This window comes from Falco cherrug, chromosome 1 (genome assembly GCF_023634085.1).
Source record: "Falco cherrug isolate bFalChe1 chromosome 1, bFalChe1.pri, whole genome shotgun sequence".
NCBI lineage: Eukaryota > Metazoa > Chordata > Aves > Falconiformes > Falconidae > Falco > Falco cherrug.
The window spans coordinates 85,927,893-85,943,730 of NC_073697.1; the positions used below are offsets into that span (position 1 = coordinate 85,927,893).

General features: G+C 41.4%; 1 protein-coding gene across 1 annotated transcript in view; it reads right to left on the minus strand.

The window, feature by feature from the left end:
• Nucleotides 1-15,501, minus strand: part of GALNT9 (polypeptide N-acetylgalactosaminyltransferase 9) — a 274,492-nt gene extending 258,991 nt beyond the window's left edge. The window contains exon 1 of the mRNA XM_055699769.1: nt 15,233-15,501. The gene's annotated coding sequence lies outside the window, so the exon portion shown is untranslated. The remainder of the gene's footprint in view (nt 1-15,232) is intronic.
• Nucleotides 15,502-15,838: the final 337 nt, after the last annotated feature.

Genomic DNA, 15,838 nt, shown 5'->3' on the forward strand with positions numbered 1-15,838 from the left:
CATTCCCAGAGCACTTTCCATCACATCTTTAGCCAGTCATGTCTTTTAGTCTTGCAACTCTAAGCTGATAGTCCCATAGCCCTAGATAAATAGTGCTTCCAGACTCAGTACCTTTTTTTTCCAGAGTTGTGATGGCAAGCATGCACTCTAAAATGTCTACAACAGCTGTGCACATCTTATTATTTCCCCCAGCCTCACTTCAGCAGGTTCTCTTAAACTGCTCATGAACACTCAGAAGCATTTACACACCTGCTGGACCTCCACTGTGCTCAGTGGGTCAAATAATTGGTTGGGATCCATCACAAAAAGTGGGGGAAAAAACCCAAAACATAATTTCAGTCTGTGGCAGGCTAAAAGCCACCAGCATTCTTCCAGAATGACAATACAACACTAAATGACGGCTCTTGTCTTTGTTAGAAATTGCAAAATATTGTAAATGAAGCCGAAATGCTCATTTTCTTGAGCAGGAAAAATAGAGCAATCCCCAGAGATGTGGTGACAAACTATCACAGTTCATCCATCACTCTGCATGATCAGGCTTTTGTTCTTTTCTGACAGTCCATCTTTTCAATGTACCAGCATACTGCATTTTTTTTTCCAGCCAAGTACCATGCAGTACTGCTACAGAGCCTTAAAACAGCTTCTCCATTTCATCCCAGAGGTTTCACCATTTAAATGACAAGGAAAGGGATTCTTTTGCATGCAGATTAGCCAGCTACAACCTGTACAGCTAGATAGCATGAGACTGAGGATAGCATAATGACCAGCATTCACAGTTCTTCACAGATCAGCTTTTCAAGCAGAGGCAACCTCCTTGCTTGTGGATCTGACCCCAGAAAGAGGGAACATACACAGTTTATTGGGGAAAGACCAACGTGTTCATTGTAGCTACATAAAAGGCTTTTTAGTCCATAGCTTGAAGAATATTCCCTCCCAACTCAGCTTACCTTGACATTAAACTCAGAGGTCCTGGTAAGTAAGTACCTAATAAGAATAATATTTTGCCATTGAAAAGTACATGATGAGGAAAATTTTCTACCACTGCAGAAAAAATTAGTACACCACCCCCACCCCCATACTTGTCCACCATTAGGCACATCTGTTTTGAAGGTGGATTTTTCCACTATGTTAGCACCAGAGAGGACCATACGTTAGTCTCCATTTATTCAACAAGTTCAAATCTATAATGTGCTCAGTGTTTTCACTAAATGAGTATCAAGTGTATAACTGTGTGGGCTTAGCTAGATGAGAGGAAGAGAAATAGGTCAAACTTGTGCTTTTAAGAATATCATGTTTCCATTTCTTTTTAATTAATATTGCTGAACTATACACCTCTGTAACAAACTTGGAAGGACAAAAATATGGCCCCATAAACTTCTCCCTCTAAGCTTACCACACTTGAATGTAGATACCAGTAATGATCAAGAGAGAAAAATGGAGATATATATATATATATTTATCTCTATAAAAATTTCATGCAAGAAACCTAAAACACACTGAACTCATGTCTTTCTGCAGATGGTGATTCACTCATTACATCTACAAACATTTTCAGATACTGAAGTGGAACAACGTATGTGTGTGGGTATGGGATAACTGGAAGACTAAGGTGATAGATAACTTGAAATGTTAAGATACTATATTAAGAATGTATATTTATGACCAGAGCTGAAAAGAGTTCCAAATTTTTCAAAAAAAAAAAAAAAAGACTATGTTTTGTCTGTATTTGATTGATTTTCCTATAAATGCAATGTTTGGTAAGCTGAAGGGGCAATAAACTTATTTCCTAACCAGCTCCCTTAGGCCAGAAGTGCAGTGCCTGTAGTCCTTCTGCCCAGGGGGATCTCCTCGAGGCAGCCAGTATGTCTGCGTACAGCTGATAGCTTAACCACCTGCTGCTGGATCTTGCAAGCTTTAGCAACTCCTCAGTACACACTGGAAAGGTAGGTACACACATACGTTGTGTACACATAGAACGATTTATTCTTTTTAAAATACAGATATATGCCTATCTATCTAGACATATATAATAAGTAAATAAAGTACCAGAAAAGAAATCCAGACTAAACTGGTACTGGGACTGCATTGCTGCTACTCTGGCCTCTGCTTTCAGCGTACAGCTTCCATACCCTCAGAGCACTCCCAGCCCACGCTATACATATATATATATGTATATATATGTCGTGCCATATCAACCAACTCCACATGGATCAGCTCCTCATCTGGTGCAAACTGGCACTGCTCCAACGACTTAATCAGAATTTTGCTAATTAGCACCAGCACACAACTGATGGCTTTCTGCCTGAGGACATGTGAACATTTTTCCTGCCTGCTGGCCTGTGAAAGCTTTTGCTAGTATGGGATGATCTTTTCTGATGTGGTAGAAACACAGTTGTGTGTTGTGTTTCCATTTCTGGAAAGAACTTCAGCAACTGCTTGCTGCACCGATGAGACAGGCTTTAGCAAGCTGCGGTCTGGGAAGACCCAGCAATGTCAAGCAGGACACTGTGACCACACAGGTTAACTGTTAAAGTGTGCTTCTGCCACACTGCCAGAGGAAACGAGCTCTCCTCATCAACAGCACATAGCTGTGCTGAGCCAAGCAGTCCCCTCATTGCAGTGAAACCCCAGCATATGTGCAAAGTAATTAACAGCTACCATTTAACTCCAGAAACTAAATGAACAGGGGCAGAGCTAGAGAACATTAGCACCAAGAAACAATGGGCTGGTTCTAATGAGGAACAAAGCGCAGCACTTCCCTGTCTGCACTCAGGTCTGTATACACAAAGGGCCATGTGGAAAAAAATACAACTCTCTCCTACCCCCCCAGCAGTATTTATTATTGATATTTCTAGCAAAGAGCACCTGTATAGCGCAACAGAGATGGAGTCCAACTGTGCTACACACAGACTCTGCCTCCAAAAGCATAACACATAAATACACCATAATGACAGATGAAGCACTTGTCAGTGAGGCATGGCCAGATTAAGCGATGTGACCATGGTTACACAGACAGCCAAAGGATGCTGAGAATCCCTGTTACAGTCCCCTTTGTCTCCCACACTGGTAAACTCAGAATGCATTCCCAGATGGAGATAGGCAATAAAAACAGAATCAATACTGCCAGGGATCTTAGGCTTAAGAGGAGTCACTCTGACTTGCCTTGATACTAATGATAGCATGTAGAAAAGATCATCAATTTTATTGAGTGAAAGTTTCATTAGATATAAAGAAGCTGAGCAATAATGGGCATGAAATTAACAGAATAAAAGCAGTACAGGATCATATAAAATTACAGACCAATTTCTCTCCAATAAAAGATGACATTCAGAGAATGGTAAAAGCACTTCCATTAATTAATTAAAAGTGTTTGATCAAATCACCTCTTTCAGATAGATTCAAGTTTGTAGTTGCAACTATACTGTTGTTAAGAATTGAGGCAGTGGAAAGCACAGCACAGTTCTTTCAGCTGACCTGAAAATACAGGGCTCCCATTCCCATCTCAGTGCTGCCAAATGTTAAACAGACCCTAGAAGCAAAGAGCTCAGCAGTTAATGTGGTACAATTTACAGTAGGAGCTTCACCCATGTAAAATACAGCTGTGTCACAAATGTCAGTTGCATGCATTTCATCCAGAAGATGCAGAAGTTACGCTGACTTCCAAAGCTGTAACTCAGCAGAAGAGCTGGAGCAGCAAGCATATTTTATTATGAGAGGCTGCAGGCTTTTTATTTATCCAGTTTGTGCACCAGGCAGGTGCTGGAAGGAAGATGCAACCTCTCCCCCAGGCTTGCATACATGGGCAATTATGTGTTTAAACACCTCGCTTTCAGAGAGAGCATGGAGTCTCACTGAAGAATTGCAATTCAACACTGCAGGAAGCCAGCACAAGCCAAGGAAGGATGTTGTGGAAGTACAGGATAGCACCATGATTCTCAACCTTTTCCAAACGGCCCTTTCTTATTCAACTGAAAACCAGTACCAATCCAGTGTTACATTTAATAACTAGATAAGGCTATCAGCAAGAAGCCCTGCGCTAACAGGATGTTAATCACCCCATCTTGAAGCAAGCACAAAGTGCTTAGAGAGTAAACATGATCGGAAGGGACATATAAAGGGCTGCTTTTTGCATTTGCTTTATGGGGAATCTCCTCAGAGCTTTTGATCCAGATGGAAACCAGTAGGGGCAACAGGGGATGCAAAGGTATCTGTTATCTACAGTTGCACACATACCTGACCTTGACCTAAAGTGTTCAGGTACTGGGTTGGATGCTCTGATTTGTGGACTATTTTAATTTACAGATTGCCATTATCCTCAAGGGGCTACTCTTGAATCCAGGAGTGACTACTGCTCGAGGGAATCAGCAGAGGCAGGTATTATTAGCTGCAGGTAGTTGGAAGACACCTTAGGATTCCCTTATAGTGAACTCTATAATCATGAAGCCTAATTTATGGGAGCTCTGCAGAACAAACTGCACTTTAGGAAGACTGTTCTGGTGCTTCTTTTCTGAAGCACTTGGTGGCATTGCAGCAGAACCCTACAGAAAATACAAAGGGATAGACAGAAGCGGTTACTGTATAAAGATCAGGCCATGCTCTGGCCACTTCCTCAACATTAACTGCAGAAGTGCCTGCAGTGAGTTCTTCCTTGTTGCACAGCCATCTTAAAAATATGAGCATGCATCATGACAATGTGACTTTGGCAAGGAGAAGAACTGCCAATTAATGTGTCTTTACAGCAGCCCTTTCGCCTCACCAGGGCATTTTGCTTGTAGAGTTAACTTTCTATTTGCAGCTTCCAAATGAAAGTTGTTAGTTGTGTAAATACTGTTGGCCCCATGGGAATTGTCCCTCCAACCCTTGTTCCAAACAGCAGAGAAGCTGGAAAATCTGACAGACAAACTGAATTCTTTGTAGGCTCCCTCTGAAATGCTTCTGGAAATTATAGTCCAGAGCATCCTTCTAGGCTTTCATTTTCCTTCCTTCCTGAATCTGCAGGCAGCACATGCTCAGCAGCTGTGTCCCTACCTTCCTTCTAGCGCATCAGGAAATGTCAGCCCCTGGAAATACACATCTTTGAACTCCAGTACAACTGGTGTAAAATTCCACATGATATGCAAATATCTGAGTGCTTGGGTTTTGGTGTGGTTGCAATTTAAATCTCATGAGCTGCAAGATCACCTGGGGGTTCTAAAATGACTTGTTTACAGGTGAGAAAAAGGTTCATTTAGTTTCTGGCAGTTTCTACTCTAGAATTGGGTAGCATCTGTGAAAGGCAGCCATTTGGTTTTGATTAATGAGAAAGGTTTGCCGAACACAGATGGAACAAACCCAAACCCACTGTGAGCTGGGTTTACCCATATCCAACAGTCAAACACACAGCATACAAGGTCAGGGAACTGGCCTCACAGCAAGACATGGGCACATTTAGGCATTTGCATGAGACACAGTCCAAAGGGACTTGCAGTCAGCAACCCAACTACCATAGACCCTTTAAGACCATAAGGACAGGCCAAATATCTAGAAGAATTAAGTCACCCATTATTATGGGAGGACTTTGTCATAGGCCTGTTTTAATTGGGGTGATGCTATTTCAGCGTCAATTTATGCCAATAATCATTGGTCCAAGAACACTACAATGGTATAGCCCATTTACAGAAATTCTCAACCAAAATGTTGCTCCATCATTGCTGGTTCTGGAGCTACCTTGTCTTCACTGTTCCCTACAGATGTATGGTTACACTAGTTCCCCACCTTCCAGGTGTGCTGACACAGTGGGCCCTAATGAGCTCAGTGCTATTGTATCCAGTTAGGCAAGGTAGACCCCACTTATGGCTTTGGGTTATTAAGGCAAGTAACACCCAGCACTTCCCCTGCTGTTAAGAGTTATAGTCGTGTAAGGGCTGTAACTTCCATATCGAGCACTGGCTTTCACTTAAGACAGAGATATACTAATGACAGCTAGACATATATTGAAATCCAGCTGGTTTGGGGGCTATAAAGTGGCTTCCTACCAATGCTCTTCCTTGGTCTCCCCACTTTCTCATGTTTTCCAGTTCGTTCTTCTTCTGCCTAAAAAGTATTGCTTGCATTTCCTTTTAAAAATCCACTCGATGCATTAGTTTTTCTATCTTCTTGCATCTCTGTTTCTTAGTTTTAGTTCCTACACTCTGTTTCTAACTTGCTCCCGCACAGCTTCAGCTCCATCCACCTTCCCCATCCAGAATTTTACATTTCAATCATGTCCTCTCCTAATCTCCTGTCTTCTAATGAATTCAAGCTTAATTTTCTTAACCTCTCCACACAGCTCTAAACCATTGAGACCTTTTATCCTACTAGTTACTCCCTCCTGCACCTTTTCTAATTCTTCAATATGCTTTCTGTAATAAGAACAAACCGCTAGAGGTAAAAGCCTCTTTTCTGGCAAGTGGAAAGAGATTTATTAGAAAGAACAGGAGAATGCTAATAGCAGCCCCATTTCCTCTCTGTGAGGTCAGACACCCATTTGCAACCTGGGTAGATCCTTAAGAATCAATGCTGCAGCAGTGACAAAATGGGAGCAGCTGACCTGTAGGGGATTCAGTCTGCTTCCTCATCTACTCATGCTGTACAGACTGCAGACGCTTCTCATCCAGGTAACAGAACAGTAAAAATCTGATGCTCACTTCAATAAATATTTCATTTAAAGGAATCTCAGCACTTTTGCACAGTGCAGTTACCTTACGGGCTGGAGCAGAACAAGTTCCTTTCAACAGTTTTACCAGTCTGCTTCTATCTTGACCTAGAGAGATGGGGTCAAGCATTTCATTCTAAGAGCATGTCTATCAGCCTCCTCAACTATTTCCTGGCAGTACAATACCACTACAAATTCACAAGAGAGCTCGATCTAAAGACAGAAAGGATAAGCATCTTTGCATCCTGGATGCCACCTGTAGAGAGGTCTAAACGTTTACTCATCCCTAAAATAACCGCCCCAAGCAAACCCCCTAGACTGTCCTAGTGTAGTTACTGCATTATCACCCTTACTGGGTGAAAAACAAAGCAGTTCGCAGAAACTCCTTAAGCACTTACTCAGACATCCTCAACCCACCAAGTTAAGAGAATATGGAGATGTTGAGCATTTTCCTCTTCATCTTCAGTAACCCGGGGACACATGCCATAGTAATATGCTGCCAGTTGTCATCATATTCTGTCTGTTAATCCTCAAAGTAGGAGAAGCAGCGGTATCTCTATAGAGTAGAAATGCCTCTAACCTCTAGAAAAAAAGGCTGAAACATGTCTGAATAACTTTGACTCTTCTGTTTTACCACAGCACTTAAGTTCAGCTCCTAATTCTAACTCATAACTTGTAAAGGCCTAAAGTAGACCAGCAATGCTAAATTGTTAACAAACTTAGAATTCAAATCTGGATCTGATCTTTACTGCTTTCTGTAGAAAGGTTTGGAGCAGTTTGAAGCTCTGTGAAAAACATTTGCAGCAACAGTAAGCCATGTTGTAAAGCTATTTTTTTTTATTATGATATGGTGATGTTATAAACAGAGAAAATACAGTAACTATTTTAAATCATTAGAAGATCTTTCTTTTCTTTCATCCTTGCTTCCAACTGTTGCATGTTTGATCCCAAAACTTCAGTCAGGTCTGCCAAAGATCATGAATTTTTCCTGGCAATTGTGCATTTGCCAATTCAGCCAATGATTTATGCCCCACTAGTAAAATACAATTCAGTATAAGGGAAAATTGGGGTGAATGGAGCTCTGCTGAAAAAGACCTAAATTCATATTCCCACTTAGAAATAGTAGTATACCGTCCACTACTAGAATTGCTGGGGCTTTAGGAATTAGAATGCTTGTTTTGAGGCTACTCAAAAGGCATAGATGGTTTATATGGAGTAAAGACAGTGCCCACAGTTGTGGGAGCTGCTTTCAGAGTCTTCCCCCTCTTCTGTTCATTAGGACAGCAAGCCAGAGTGAGCAGGCTGCTGAGGACAAGAGCAGAATTAAACTTGAAAATACAACCCTGCAGGAACATTGGGGGTGGGGTGGATTGTTTTCAATTTAACCCACCCTTTGAAAAAGCTTGGCATTTCTTCTACCAAGCAATGAACAGTCCCAACTGTATTTTCAGCAGCTTCCTTTGGTGAAGCACATTCCCTGTTATAACACAAGGATGTGAAATAAAACTTTAGGGATTCCTCCCAGAGTAATTGAACCCATTACATTTCATGAGATTTCTACATTTCATTTAGCCTGAAATAAAACAAATACTGTGTGTCTTTCCTGAGTCTATTGAAAAACCAAACGTACCTTTAACTGAGCTGCAAAAATGAGTCTCTTATAACTAAATCATACTTAACAAACTATAGCAGTGATACAAGTTAATTGCAGTTATCTGGAGGATGGCAGAGTTATCGTGAGTCACTCTGTAATTAGGAACAGAGCGTGATTTCTAACGGTTACCAAAGCTATTGGTAAGAAATTGGAAGAAATTGGAAGAAATTCTTACTGTGAAATGATGAGCCGTTGCCTGTTACACTCTAATACATTGTGGCCATACCCCAGTTACACTACTGCCATTAATATCTGCTCCAACAACATTTAGTAGAATGACTCTGCCATTCACTGTGCTATGAAGATGGGCCCTGTTCAAAAAGTTCATGGTGTGAGAAAGTATAGCCTGAAACATGACAGGCAGATATCATTGACACAGGGAAGAGAGGAATGAGCAGCACTTGTTAGCATATACCCCATTTACATTCAGACTGAATAGTTAACCAGAGACTAAAGTAACAGGATCCTCCTGCCAGCTACATCCCTCTCACACATCCTGATGAGACAGGAAATATGGCACATCATGTCTCCGATGTTGAGATGCCTATGGTCAAACATACGGAAAAAAAGAGAAAAGCAGCACAGATTTAAAGGCTGAGAAAGAACTTCAGCAGTAAGTTACTGGCTACAGGTCATCAGAGACATGGTTAAGTTCCAGGTGTAGAAAAGGGGAGAACTGCAGCCTGTAAGATGATAAATGCAAACCAGAAAATCACAAATGTCTCGAGAGCGAGAGGTGAAAAACTGGATAAGGAGAAGGCAGAGGCTCTGACACCTTTAGAGACAGGATAAGGAAGGAGAACAAAATAAAAGCTGAGATTTTCTTTTTACTAAAAGAATGGGACTCTGTGGAAGCTTCTCTGGACGATCAGGAATGCCCTGAAGCACTTATGCATTGAGAAGGGTTTGGATGATTGCAGTTACTGCATACTAAGGAAGAGCAATGTGTGTTGCCCAAGAATGCCAAGAAATTCACAGTGCCCCTTCACAGACTTCAAGTGCCAAGCTGCAATCATTTGTATATAAAAATGGAGAAAAGTAGAAATATTTAATCAGGTTTCACTGGGCAAACCTCTCAAGAAAAGTATCAGGAGCGTCTACTGTCTGCTCAGTATAGTCCCACAGTTTCTTCAGAACCTCCTAGTGCTGTCTGCCTGCAATTTCTCTTGGGTAAGACAGTAACTGCTGTTAAAAGGCCTCATCAGTGTAGGGGTGCTAACAGTCCCTGGAAGATTTAAGGCTGCATTTCAATAACAGCCCACAAAGCATTCAGTGAAACTTCTTCATTAAGCTGCTTTATGATAAATCAGTGCTAAACTGTAATTGCAATTTGCTTTTCAAGAACACCCATTTCTCAGAAGTCTATAAAAGTTCAGGATAAACATCAGCTAAGCCAAAATTTGCACTTCAACCCCTTTGTTTTTCGGATTTGAATTATCCCCTATTACCTTCCTTATATACCTCTGACATTTATGAGATCTACAGCCAATGTGTTCTGTGCCTGTTGGCAGGAGCACAGCATTATTCACACTACCAGATACCACTTTCTATAATAACTCAGAGTGAGGGGAAGGTGCAAGCAAGGGAACTTGCCCGAACTATCTGCAAAGAAAAATAATGTATTTTCGTCTTCTGTGGTACAAAAAAAAAAAGTGAGGTTTTTTCAACACACATCTAAAAAGGGAGTTTTGAAGCTTTGAGAGACAAATGTCTCATTTTAAGATCTATACCCTCTGAGGGTATGGAGGACAATCTCAAGAGGCATGAAGGGGAGAGAAACAAAAAAAAAAAAAAAAAAGAAGAAGAAAGAAAAGAAGAATGAATAATGATAGTCAGCTCTTTCTGTCCAAATCTGTCACTTGGTATCACGGCTAGACATACCTCCCCTGTGCTTCTGGGATCACAACTCATTAACCTGAGGTTCGTGTATGCCTAAGGTAATCAGTGTTTTGCAGAGGGTCCATAGAGTACACAGCACAGATTACCATTTTAAGAAAGGAGCCATTTGGAAGCCTATTTCTGAAACAGATGCGAACCGTCTTTCCCAAGGCTCACAACACAATGTCCTGGCATCTCCTTTTTCACCAAACAGATGTCCCCAGGAACAGTCTCCCAGTGGTACTGGCTGCAAAGTAGACCTGGGCAGATACATCACTGATTCAGCCTCTGCCAACAGGGTCTTGTAGATTCCCTGGTAGAAATGAGGGATCACCTGCCCTTGGGACTAGTTTCAGTAACGGCCAAATCTTGATATAGCTGCGCCAGTGCAAATCTCTGGAACAGACATCTGGGCCATTTACCCAGCATGAAAACAGGGAGTGCTACCCTGGTGGAAAACTGCAGCTTACAAAAGATAAGCACAGCTAACATGGGTAGTTGAAAAATGAGAGCTGGATGGTAGACTCCCATTTCAGAAAAGACTCTCAGGGGAACACTGAAGTGGAAAAACCATATGCCCTTCCTTCGTATCAAATTCTTGCCACTCTTGAGTGTCAGAAAAGGGAGCTGCTCAGGTTAGTACAATGTATAACTCTTGCATCAACAGTATAGTATTTTAGAATTGTAAATATAACTGCAGTGCATGTGAAGATAATGACATCAAAAAGTGACACTGAAAAAAAGGGTGGTTAATTGGCTCTAGATGGCATTTACAGAGAGCAGCTAATCAATATGCCAGATAATCAACACAAGGCAAATTTCACCACTGTCGTTACTACATTCATTATCAGTGGCAATTTTCTCACTTTGGACAACGGAACTTACTTTTGCCAGTGTCACCTCCCAGTTCTACTGTACTTAGAGATTAGTACTGTGAACTTTATGTTTCCAAAATACTAACCATATGCTTCATGCTTTTCTGTCCATTTTTTCCCTTCTCCATTTGTGCCTTAACAAACTTTCTAGAAAAAGTCCACTGATGCTTTAAGGTTATTCTCAGTGCATACCAGACAGTCCTTTCTGCAGATATTTGTCATTTAAATATGTAATTCTCATTTTCAACTTTTAATTGTAAGAACTTTGCAGCAACAACAATTTTCAGGATACATGATTGCAAAGAAGATCACAGAATCATAGAACAGTTTGGGTTGGAAGGGACCTTAAATATCATCTAGTTCCAACCCCCTGCCCTGGGCAGGGACACCTTCCACTAACCCAGGCTGCTCAAACTTCCATCCGTCCTGGCTTTGAACACTGCCAGGGATGAGGCATCCACAAATTCTCTGGGCAACCTGTGCTAGCATCTTGCCACCCTCACAGTAAAGAATTTCTTCATAATATCTAATCTAAATCTACCTTCTTTCAGTTTAAAATTGACTGCTACTATACTGCAAATAAATTATAGTCAACCCAGTTAGCCGTTTCTAGAAAAACTTGATTTCTATCTTTATTAGCTCCACTACCTGCTTATAAAAGGGAAAAAAAATAATTCTACTTAGGAAAAAAAAGGAGGTTGGGGGGGTGGGAAAGTTTTCCCTTTGGCACTGAATTTCTGACCATTAGAAAAATAAGTGTTGCAGAAATGATCTGTGCCATGCAGAGTATTTTAATGTAATGGGCATCCTCTAATTTGTACTGCGGGCACTTTAATCTCTAGGATGTTAAAAGCTAAATTGCATAGTAAGATAGCAGAAGCTAGGAGATCACAGAAGAGTCTAAGACCTGTTTAGTTTTTTTCTACCACAATGGAGCAGCATTTTTCACTCCTGCTCAGTATTTGTCATCCATTAAATCTGCTTAGGAGGTTAGTCCGGCAGTTCATACATACTCCATCTGGCTTCACAGAATCCTGCATCCCTCAGTGTCTAGTAAAGCCAAGGAAATGGAACAGCGAATAAACTGTGTTGCCTCAAACAGCACAGAAACACAAGTAATGATGTTACATCCATTTGAGTTTACCCTCTGCAGTGCAATGTAAAAGGGGAATGAGTGGTTTATGATGCAAAAATTGAAATGATGTATTTGTAGTTCCCGTGTAACAGCTCAAAGACACTTTTACCTTTACTGAGGAATTATAATCCCCTCGCGTACCAATCTCAGGGCAGCTCATTGAGAATTCTTTTTTAGCATTTGGCCCTGTATTCAGCAAGGCTGCATAAGCCAAACAGTGGGGAACATGCTGCCAAGGGGGTAACGAATAGGCCATACTGTATTTTAATTATGGAGAAGAGAACAAGGTATTGTGACAGATGATGGCAGGTTGCATTGATGGTTTCTTTGATGGAAGCCTGTCTCAGTGAATGAAGTGTCTTTCAGTACAGCAAAAATAATGAGCTCCCTAGTGTAGGCTCAGCTATTTTTAAGAAACCATTTTCTTTCTGCTCCACAGTTATCAGCCAAGCTACACCAATCCTTTCAAACACAGCTCAGGGTAAAAAAAAAGCATAGCTGGAAATGCACGGCAGTCCAGCCTATCATTATGGATAATGAAACAAACTGAGCCGAGTAGCACTTAACTCTCTGATTTAGAAATCCCACAATTTGATCAACAAGGCCCTTTACTGACTATGCAGCCGTGCAGTCACAGGCAGCACAGATTTCAAATGCAGACAGGATTCACCCCCTGGCATCATCTTCATTAACGGTCCAATTCACCCGGTACTTTCTCTTGAATGTTGCCACCCTGAGCCCCTGCCACAGCACCTGGCTCCATCAGGGCACCTTCACAGACTCTTTACGCTCTGGATTTTTGTGCTGGGTTCCTGAATCCTGTCGCCACAGCTCAGCTTTCCGCCCCAGTTACAGCCTTCTCACAGCTTATTTAGGACTGCCCTTCTATCCAGGGATCATCAGGCCCTCCTGGCTGTGATTCCTTTAGAAAAACTTTACAAGAAGGCTCTCAACAGATCCTGTTTCCCCCTGGCCTATCTTAAACCATGCAACAGGACATCAAGTATTTTATGTAACATACAGCATCGTGTATTCACAGCTACATTTTCCACAGATGCCAGTGCTAAGGAGATACAATTTTTGGTTACTTTTAGCTAGGAGAGTTGAGCATTTGTTGTCCTAAAAATCAGATTTCTTCATCGATAGGCCAAATATAACCCAGAGCAAAGGTGACTGTGTTGTACGCTAGCAGAAAACAAACTAATGCCAATGCCAGGGCAAGTGTTTCTAAACAACTGGCAAATTTATAAGCAGACAGGAGGAGGAATAATTAAGCACTGAAATGAATACTGACCATAATAAAACAGGCTAATAAAATGAACATCTTCTAATTATGAGAAGAACCTAATTTCTGGTAATAGTATAGCCTTCATTAACCACTACAAAGAAAATGCAGTGGTAAATTAAAAAAAATGTGAAAGTTGGAAATCAGAAGTAATATTTTCCTGGAGAAAATAGGAGGGTTTTCCCCCATTCCAAACCCTTAAATATAATGGATACCCTAAAATTATTCTGAGCCTAGTTCTCCTCTGGAATGAATCAGCATTGTTGCAGTAACTTCAAAAGCAGGAGAAGTACAAGCTAGACACCTGATGCTGAAACTTAAGGGGGGAGGAGGTGGGAAGGTCTTCTCTACTATCATTCATCTTTCATGAGCCGTCTCCGATTCCTGCAAATTTATTCATTATTTGAAAGTATTTCCCAACTAGTCAGCATGAATCATTTCCAGACTTTGGGCAGTTCACTAAAATGTCCATTTCAGCAGCATGCAATTTGAGATACGCAGTTTTGTAGCACATTTCTGCTTCTGCTTTGCCACCGGAAATGTTTCAGCAGGGATATAATGACAAGGAGACAGGCAGTGCACATCCAGCACAAGCTGTTATATTTCAGGAAATGGGGAACATTCTTCAGGGAAACCAGACACAAAGATTAATTACTTCTACCCTGCAAGCATCCTCAAATAGCATAAGCAAATTATTCATCAGTGTAATTGAGAGGGATGTGGTGAATTCAGTTGCACCTTTCAGTCAAAGTTGGAACCCGTTTTCAAAGTTCTGGCCTTGGTACATGAATGACTGAGTACAGCTCCATTAGCCTGAATTATAATAAAAAGTAAGATTAGATTATAAAACTAATTCTTAATTAACTATAAATCTCTCTCACAATTCTCTACTTCTAATGTACATGAAGTCTACAAAGACATGGCCAAATAGCTATGCCCAAGCCATGCTTGCACGACCTGTGTCCACCTGCAGGACAGCAGCTCTACATCCCCCTGGGAGAGTAACTCCAGTTAAAGCCTGGACACAGAGTGGTAGTTCTCTCCTCCCTGCACAGAAACCAGGAGCCCACAAAAGTCATCAGAATTAACTGTATTTCCCATGAGTCAAACCTTGTTCATGTATTTCAAAAAAAGGAAAAAAGGAAGGAGACTGTGTCTGCCTTCAACTGCCACTCACCAAAGACGTATGCATTTATTTATTTGAAGGAAAATCTCCTATAGCCCCTGCCCTCTACAGATTATCCTATAGACCGTATCTCTGAAATTGCTTAGCCTGAATCTTTCTAACCAAGTCAGCCTTAGGCATCATTTATGGAAAATAATTAAAATTTAGAGAAAGAACCAAATATCTCTAACAGAGGTATTAGGTAGCCTCAGCTCCATGTAGTGGCATTCGTAACTACTGTAACTTTAAAAAGAGCATTGTTCCTTTAACCACAGCCTGGGCACCTCAGGAATCATGCGCATCCTGCTGCATTTTGGCACAAAATCCTTTCCAAACAGTAAAGAAATCACCAGGATCTCTTTGCTGGTCAACATTTGGTCCAACCTCAGTTTTAATGACTAAGTCTGTGAGGGCATGCTACATTACACATCCAGTAATTCTTGTAAATACCTCTTCTCACATACTTTGTGTAGGGTAAGAATTTCATCATCCATGACAGAGACTGAAGCCCATGAACAAATCCAGCATCACCTGAATTCTTTCGCTCAGTTAAGACCATTCACCTACCTGACGATCCAAGCCACTCAAGCTTGATGGATTGCAATCCCCACCACAGGCAGAATGGGATTTACTTCAAGTACAACCAGGACTCAAGCACATCAAAGAACCGCCACAGGATGCTGAGCAGTATCGACAGCTGATGTCTTCGTGCCTGTCATTTCTGACACGGTGCAGGCATCGGTCAGAGCTGGCAGCATCCCAGTGCTGCAGGGGAGAGACTTCGACAAATCAGCCTGGACTGTATCGAATTAGAGTGGACTGATTCTTTCTCTATGGTCCTGAGGACAACATAAGAAATTCAGGCTGTACATCCTGAAATAGAATTGGAAGTAAATATGAAATGGGTTCCCAGGGGACCAAGTAGCTTACACACTTGGACTTAGCACTTTTTCCCAGCTGACACATGCAAATAGTGCCTGATGCTGAGTGCAGGTAAAAGTTTCTTCAGTATTCAAAGATCCCTTGGTTGCTGTTAAAAAGCCTAATCCAAAGCCTCCTCCCTCAAAGCCAGCAACTGCCCGCCATTCGAGCACTTTACTCACTTCCAGTGGATCAGGGTGCCGGACTCCACAGGGTCATTTCAGGATCTGCCACTGGAAGGTGCTTCTCTTG